Source organism: Lolium perenne, chromosome 2, assembly GCF_019359855.2.
Source record: "Lolium perenne isolate Kyuss_39 chromosome 2, Kyuss_2.0, whole genome shotgun sequence".
NCBI lineage: Eukaryota > Viridiplantae > Streptophyta > Magnoliopsida > Poales > Poaceae > Lolium > Lolium perenne.
Window position 1 is genome coordinate 218,118,254 of NC_067245.2, and position 8,730 is coordinate 218,126,983.

At 40.8% G+C, this 8,730-nt stretch overlaps 1 long non-coding RNA gene across 1 annotated transcript; it reads left to right on the forward strand.

The window, feature by feature from the left end:
* Positions 1–7,606: 7,606 nt before the first annotated feature.
* Positions 7,607–8,379, forward strand: LOC127334894 (uncharacterized). The gene is made up of 2 exons (XR_011752391.1): positions 7,607–7,744; positions 7,840–8,379. It is a non-coding gene; the product is annotated as an uncharacterized lncRNA (long non-coding RNA).
* Positions 8,380–8,730: the final 351 nt, after the last annotated feature.

Below are 8,730 nucleotides of genomic sequence, written 5' to 3' on the forward strand. Positions count from 1 at the left end.
GCCACCTAATTATATTAAAAGTCCAAAAGAATTGCTTGATGTTTTCTTCCATAAATACTTTCCTGCTAGTGCTCAACATATTGCTTTGCAGAGAATCTATAATTTTGACCAGGGAGATGGAGAGAAATTGCCTGAGGCTTGGGCGAGATTTTGCTCTCTTATCAGAGCTCGGCCTGACCATGATTTGGAAAAGCATGATTTACTTGATATATTTTATAGTGGACTAACCATTGAGTCTAGGGCATACCTGGATAGTTGTGCTGGTTGTGTTTTCAGGAAAAGAACTCCAGACAACGCTGAAGAATTATTGGCTAAAATAGGCCGGAATCATGATGATTGGACTACGCCTGAACCAACTCCAACGCCAATATTAAAGAAGAGGGGTTTAATTAAATTGAATGATGAAGATATGAGGGAAGCCAAGAAGTCTCTCAAGGAGAAAGGTATTAAATCTGAAGATGTGAAGAATCTTCCTCCCATAGAAGATATATGTGAGATAATTCCCCCTTCATCCATGATTGAGGTAAATTCCCTTCAGCGATTTACTAGGGAAGATATTCCGTATTCAAAATCTCCTGCGCAATGCTTAGATGAGTTTGATAATTATATTGTTAAGCAAGAAAATTTTAATATGAGAGTAGAGAATCATCTAATGGAAAATTCTCAAGCTATTAGTGAATTGCATGATATTGTGGAGAGAACCTCCAATGATGTTAAGATGCTTGTTAAACATTTTCATATGGTTCAAACTCAAATTGACCAACTCACTAAAGTGCAAAATGACTTGTTGGGGAATAATTCTAAAGAAAAACATGCTTATGAAGTAACAACTAGAGGCGGTGTTTCTACTCAGGATCCTTTATATCCTGAGGGACATCCCAAAAGAGTTGAACAAGACTCTCAACGAACTAAAACTAGTGCTCCATCTAAGAAAAAGAAAAAGAAACATAAGAATGTTGTAGAATCCTCTGAACCTGTTAATGATCCTAATAGCATTTCTATTTCTGATGCTGAAACTGAAAGTGGTAATGAACATGATAAAGATAATGATAAGAATGATACTCCTGATAAAGAAGAGGTTGAAGAAGAACCTGAAAAGCATGTTAAAAACAAAAAGTATACTAAAGAAGATTTTATTGCTGAGAAACATGGTAATGAAAGAGAACCTTGGGTTCAAAAGCAAATGCCCTTTCCTGCTAAGAAACTAAAATCAAAGGAAGAAGAACACTATAATAAATTTTGTGATTGGATGAAACCTTTATTCTTGCAAATCCCTTTGACTGATGCTATTAAATTGCCTCCTTATTCAAAGTATATGAAAGATATTGTGTCTAACAAAAGGAAAATCCCCAATGAGGAAATTTCTACTATGCTTGCTAATTACTCTTTCAATGGCAAAGTTCCAAAGAAGTTGGGCGATCCAGGTATACCTACTATTCCTTGTTCTATTAAGAATAATTATGTTAAAACTGCTCTATGTGACTTGGGAGCCGGTGTTAGTGTTATGCCTTTTTCTCTTTATAAGAGACTTTACTTAGATAAGTTGATACCTACTGATATATCTTTGCAAATGGCTGATAAATCTACTGCTATTCCTGTTGGTATATGTGAGGATGTTCCTGTTCAAGTTACTAATAACTGCTTGATATTAACTGATTTTGTTGTGTTGAAAATGCCTGAAGATGATAATATGTCTATTATTCTTGGGAGACCTTTTCTTAACACCGTAGGGGCTGTTATTGATTGCAATAAAGGAAAGGTTACTTTCAATGTTGATGATAGGGAGCATACCGTTTATTTTCCCAAGAGGATTGAGAAAGCGTGTGGAGTTAATACTATTTCTAATGTGAGAACTATCAAAGTGGGAACTATTGATTGTCCTATATATGAGCCTAAAGAAGAATATCAAACTCTCGTGATTGGATCCATATCAATACAATTCAAGGTAACATGATTGATTTGAGGTTTATTTCTTCTTATGCTATGTAAAATTTATTTGGTGGCAAGACTTGATCAACCTTGTTAACAAATACTTTTTATATGCATAGAGGAGGTAAACAACATCTCTTTCTTCCTCCACTTGCTCTAGTTGCTGTAGCACTTTTAATTTGCAAAGTTCCTTAGTTAATTGGAGATTTCAAAATTTTTCCTGCCATTAATAATAAACTTAATACCCATAAATGTGCATTTTTCAAAGTTTTCAAAAATTCACAAAAATTATACCGTTGGTCCTATTTTTCGACGAGGCACCTGGGAGCACCAGAGGATGACCTGTGGGGCACCACAGGGTGCCACACCACAGGCCGGCGCGGCCAAGGAGGGGGGCGCGCCACCCTGTGGTGTGGGCCCCTCCTTACCCCACTATCTCATCTCTTTCTCCCAGCATCTTCTCTCTCCCGAAAAAAACTCGAACCAGCTTTCTCTCACTCGCGTTTTTGCTCAAGAGCTCAGGATTTTTCGATCTCTTTGCTCAGCCCAGATTTCTGTCTGAGATTTGGCACATTTGCTTTTCGGTATGTGACTCCTCCGATTATCCAAATAGAATATTGTTTGGTTGAGTATATCTTGAATATTTTGCTGCTGTAGGTAACATGTTTAGTGAGCTTGCATGCTTGTTCTAAGTTGTATAAACTAGTTTTGATGCATGATTAGTACTCTAGCAAGTTCCTATAGTAGTTCCCCTTGATTATATGTCACCAAATCAAATTTTATATCACTTGTTGAAAATTTCAGAGAAGAGATGAAGAAGTTCAACTTTGGAGAGTTGTTCAAGAAAGGAACAACCAGCACCGGGAGGCCTTCTAGGGCCGCCACCCGGCTTAGGCGATCGTACAATGAGGATATCATCGCGCCTAGCTTCGCGCCCGAAGAGGACAACGGGGCTCCTAATGCTTCATCTTTTCCATGCTATGATTTTCTGAGAAATGCAGGGATATTGGATGATTTCTTCACCCTTGTCAATAGGGCGGGCTTAACCACCTACGTGGAAGACGAAAGGGAGCAATACTATATGCTCACCAAAATTTTCGTCGAGAGCTTCAGGTTCAACAACACGCAATACGAGCCGACAGTTGCATTCAATATCTATGGTAATCCTGTTACTATGGAATTGGAAGATTTTTGTCGTGCATTGGATATTGCCCCTGTAGGTACAGCAAGTAGGATTGATGACAACCCCCGGGACTTGTTGGAGCTCTATCGAGGGATCACCGATGATGATTGTCGCACCATTCAGCGTGGCAAGATAAGGAACATTCAACTCCCCGCCATTAAGTATTTTGCATATTACATTGCTACTAGCATTCTTGGTAGGGAGAACACTAGCAATATTTCTAGTTACCATCTTGCTTTCTTGAATATTGCACTTACTGGTCGGACATCTTATCACCTTGGTTCTCTTATTGCTCGCCGCCTGTCTAATAGGGGGCCTATTTTTGGAGGAACTATTGCACTGCGCGTTTTAACATATTTAAGACTTCCTCTTGATCCTAATGATGTGCCATTGACCCCTAGGAGACTCGATATTGTTGCTATGAAGAGTCATCATTTTGTTACCACTGATTCTACTTTAGATAATATGGTCTATAGAATGTTGTTTGCTGACGGGGATGAGAAGGAAATCCCTCTTCCCCAACCAGGTTTGTTCAGTATTGACATGCAATCATGGTCGTGCACTAAGGAGGAGGTGGACGAACATATGAAGATACAAGACTTCCACCAGCAGCATGACTCCGAGGACGCCGAGGCCTCCCACGACTACACCGTCACGTATCCGGGTGCTTCTTCTAGCACATGCCCGGAATATGATCCATCTTCGTCGTACTACGGAGATACTACCTCATGGTCTCGATGGGATTGAACTCCACTTAGGCCAAAAGCCTAAGCTTGGGGGGAGGTATACCGGCATCACTCATTCTTTGCATATTATGGTTGCTGGATACTTGTACATATTTGTTTTGTTCGTTTGAGTGGTTTTCTAATGAGAGGGAGATGATATTTGGGGAAGTGCTGCCTGAAAACAGATTCTGGACTGTTACTAGAAAAATTCGTGCGCACAGCCAGAACGTTATTTTGAGCTGCCAATTTTTGTGCAGGTTCCCCAGGTTGTTATCTAACTTTCATTAGTTGAACACTTTTCGAGCTGAGCAACGTAAGATTTTTGTAAAAAACGATTTCTGTACTGCTGTCAGGTTTTGGCAGATTTCTGCCATCTCGCTTTTCTGTGTTTCTTCTAGTTTGCTATTTCTTGTTTTTGCTTTGTTTCCTTTCCAAAACACAAAAAGACCAAAAATATTTCTGTTGTTTCTCTTCATAATTTGTTTGCTTTGGTTTCTTGCATTTGTTTCGCTTTATTTGCTATTGCTAGTTTGCTACAAGAAAACCCAAAAAGATTTTGCTTTGTTTGCTTGTTTCCTTTTGTTCTTGTTTCTAATTCGAAAACACCAAAAATATTTGCTGTTCTTCTTTGGTTTGTAAAGTTCATCTTGAGTTTAATGGTCTTCGGTGGCTGGAGCGTGGTTTTCATTTCATATTATCCAAGGTACACAAGTGAAAAGCAATAATGACGATCTACGACAATTGGATTGTGGTGAGAGGCTGGTATGAACTCTATTTGTTTTCATTTTTGTACATATACTCATCCATGTGAGCATGCTTAGTTGGTTCATGTGAGGTATATGTTATTTGAGAAAGTCTAGTAGTTCATGATCTCTCATGTTTAACTCCAATTTATTAATATGAGTAGCATGTCATGGATGTTTGCTTGCATTGTTTTATTCATAAGTAGGTATGGCATTGTGGTATCCTCCTCTGAATAATTCATTTTTATCGACTTGGCACATGCTCACGCATGCATATGACTGAACAAAAAGTCAATTAAGCCTCGATGATCTATATTGCTTCAGAGTTCTTGTATCACTTTTATGCCTCCATTAATTTATTTTGCCGCAAGCATGATTATGACGATTCGCTCTCTTGATTTGTCGCTCCCTAGTCTATTGCTAGCCTTCACTTGTACTGAGCGGGAACGCTGCTCGTGCTTCCAAACACATGAAAACCAAGTTGTTCCAAAGTGTCCACCATAAATACCTATGCATGGCATTTCCAACCATTCCAAGTAAATTCTCATGCGCTACCTTTAAAACCTTCAAAATGCTTCTCAATTTGTGTTTATGTTTCATAGTTCATGAGGAAGTATGTGGTGTTTAGCTTTCAACCTTGTCATTTACTTTTGACGGACTCTCATATGGACTAGTGGCACATCCGCTTATCCAATAATTTTGCAAAAAGAGCTGGCAATGGGATTCCCAGTCCCAAATTAATTAACTTAAATAGACACTCCTCCATGGTTTGTGATTGATGGACGGCACCCGAAGGATTCGGTTAGCCATGGCTTGTGTAAGCAAAGGTTGGGGGAGTGTCATCATCATAATAAAACTAAAATAAAAAGGCACTCCTTCATGGTATGAGATTGTTGGCAGGCACCCGAGGATTCGGTTAGCCATGGTTTGTGTAAGAAAGGTTGGAAGGAGTGCCACATAAATATGCAAATAATTCATGGGAGCCGCTCTTGAGAATCCGGTTGGCGAGGTAGTTGGTGTACCCATTACCATTCGTTGACAACAACAAACACCTCTCAAAATGATTTTACTCCTGATTTCAAAAATGAAAAGCTCTAGCGCATGTTAATCCCTGCTTCCCTCTGCGAAGGGTCAATCTTTTACTTCTATGTTGTGTCTCCATTATTTCTTTGAGCACTATCTTGAGAGCACAACTGTCATTCTTAGTATAATATGCTTGTCTCAAAATATGATTGATTGTGGTATAACTTTGATGCTTTTATCTTTGACAATCACTACTTCTAGTCTTTCTATGAACTCCAGAGGTGCCTGGGCATTTATGTTTTGCCGATCAAATACGGGCAAGCGAGATACCACTTTATCATACTCTCTTATGAACATTGCAATCCTGCTTACATACATGATTCATGATGCTTATTATTAATTGTTGGTACCTCTTCATGATTGACATAGCTGTTAGATGATCTTATTTGCATGTATCTCACTATGAACTACTTAAGTATTAGCCATAGCATGAGAATATATACATCATATGAGCAAATGTGTTCGTGAAAGTTCTTTTATCGCTCAGTTGTTAACTGAATTGCTTGAGGACAAGCAATAAGCTAAGCTTGGGGGGAGTTGATACGTCCAAAACGTATCTACTTTCCCGAACACTTTTGCTATTGTTTTGCCTCTAATTTGTGTATTTTGGATGCAACTAACACGGACTAACGCTGTTTTCAGCAGAACTGTTCTGGTGTCTCGTTTTTGTGCAGAAATCCAACTTTCGGGAAAATCCTCAGAATTTATGCAGAAGGCCCTATTTTCCCAGAATACTGACGGAGCCAGAAGGACAATTAAGGTGGAGGCCCGAGGGCCCCACACCATAAGGCGGCGCGGCCTAGGGGGGCCCGCGCGGCCCTATGGTGTGGCCCCCTCGGCCGGCCTCCGACGCCCTCCTTCGGACTACTTATCGGCCTCGACCTAAAAATGCACGGGGAGAAGTCGAAGTCGGGAGAAACCCTCCAGAACGCCGCCACATCGCGAAACTCCGTCTCGGGAGCCAGAAGTCTCCGTTCTGGCACTCCGCCGGGACGGGGAATTGGAGGAGATCATCGCATCATCACCGCCAACGCCTCTACATCAACCAGCCATGTTTCCCCCATCCATGTGTGAGTAATTCCCCCGCTGTAGGCCGAAGGGGATGGTAGGGATTGGATGAGATTGGTCATGTAATAGCATAAGATTGTTAGGGCATAGTGCCTAGTGTCCGTAATTGGTACTTTGATGATATTGTTGCAACTTGTTATGCTTAATGCTTGTCACTAGGGCCCGAGTGCCATGATCTCAGATCTGAACATGTTATTATTTCATCATGATATTCATTGTTTTATGATCTTACCTGCAAGTTGTATACACATGTCACTGTCCGGAACCAATGGCCCCGAAGTGACAGAAATCGGGACAACCGGAGGGGTTGGTAGTGATGTGAGGACCACATGTGTTCACGGAGTGTTAATGCTTTGCTCCGGTACTCTATTAAAAGGAGTACCTTAATATCCAGTAGTTTCCCTTGAGGCCCGGCTGCCACCGGCTGGTAGGACAAAAGATGTTGTGCAAGTTTCTCATTGCGAGCACGTACGACTATAATTGGAACACATGCCTATTGATTGCTTTGTACTTGGACACCGTTTTATTATTATCTGCAAATGCCCTGCTATGATTGTTACATGAGTTTCTCTCATCCATGCAACGCCCGTTCATCCGTCCCCGTGCCTACAGTATTTTAATCCTGCTGTTTACTAAAATCACTACTGCTGTCTTTGTTACTCTGCTGCTATTATTTCACTACTGCTACTGCTATAAAACTGTTACTACTGATAAACTCTTGCGAGCAAGTCTGTTTCCAGGTGCAGCTGAATTGACAACTCCGCTGTTAAGGCTTCCAAGTGTTCTTTGTCTCCCCTTGTGTCGAATCAATAAATTGGGTTTTACTTCCCTCGAAAACTGTTGCGATCCCCTATACTTGTGGGTCATCAAGCGCCTCAATCTTTGGCTCCTCTTCGTCATGCATAGCAGCCGTCCCAGCTCCACTCCTCCACCCATCATTGTTCATTGCTCAAAAGGAGGAGCACGGCTGTAGCCATTGCTCCCTCTGTACTCATTGGTTATGAACAAGCAGAGTATGAGAACACCCATATCTTCTTCCTGATTTGCCTTCTCTCCTTCTCTCTTTTGATTTTATTATCCCCATAATTGCTGTTTTTTGTTTGTACAGATGCTTTTTTAATCCATGCCTATGAGGTGCTTGATGAAACTTCCAGCTGGGCTAGCTTGGAGATTGAGGCACTGATATGCGGATCGCGGCCTGCAGCGTGGCCATGTTTGGCCACACGAAGTGCATTGTCGATGGCTGCGTCGACTAGGGCAGTCTGCGGTAAGTGACCAGGATGGTCTCACTGGCGTTCGGGCGCGTGCACATCCTGTATGTCTTCTCACCTTCTATCATGCACATGGTGCAATCCGGCAGCATGGAAAAAATTAAACTAATCCATAGTAAACTTGAGTGGGGATTGGCCTCAAAATTTCAGTCTCCATATAAGTTTCATGTCATATGATATTTGACGGTTCAGTATTTGCATAATATATGATTTTCTCGGTACATAGATGATGCCAATCTTGTTTTCATCTTAGACATATCTAAGATTGGTGAGATCATAGGAGACACTGAATTTATCTTGTCAGTTTCAGTACAAGTCAGTTGGAGAAACTCGTTTATGATGTAACTCTATATCAAATCATGTCCTCTATTTTTTTTCATGTGGACTGAGCAGTTCTCTATTTTTTTGTTCATTTATTATTTGGCCAATCGATTAGTAGTTTTTTTTTGCAACATGTGTTTCTCATACACCTTTGGGATGATGCTTACCGCCCTACACACTTTATGACGACATTTGTTGATGTTAAGGAAATGCTTGGTGTGGTCCTATCATGGGTGACTGTTGTGATATTCAGTTTTGCTATGCTTTTCTATCCCGTCTCAGTTGGACGTGCACTGCTATTTGCCATCTCACCTGTGGGTAGCAAGAGGATTGAAGTCCAGAGAATAGAGAAAAACAGAGAAAACCTCACTCAGACTAAGCCCTGAAATTGGGAAGGTCAAAGATTG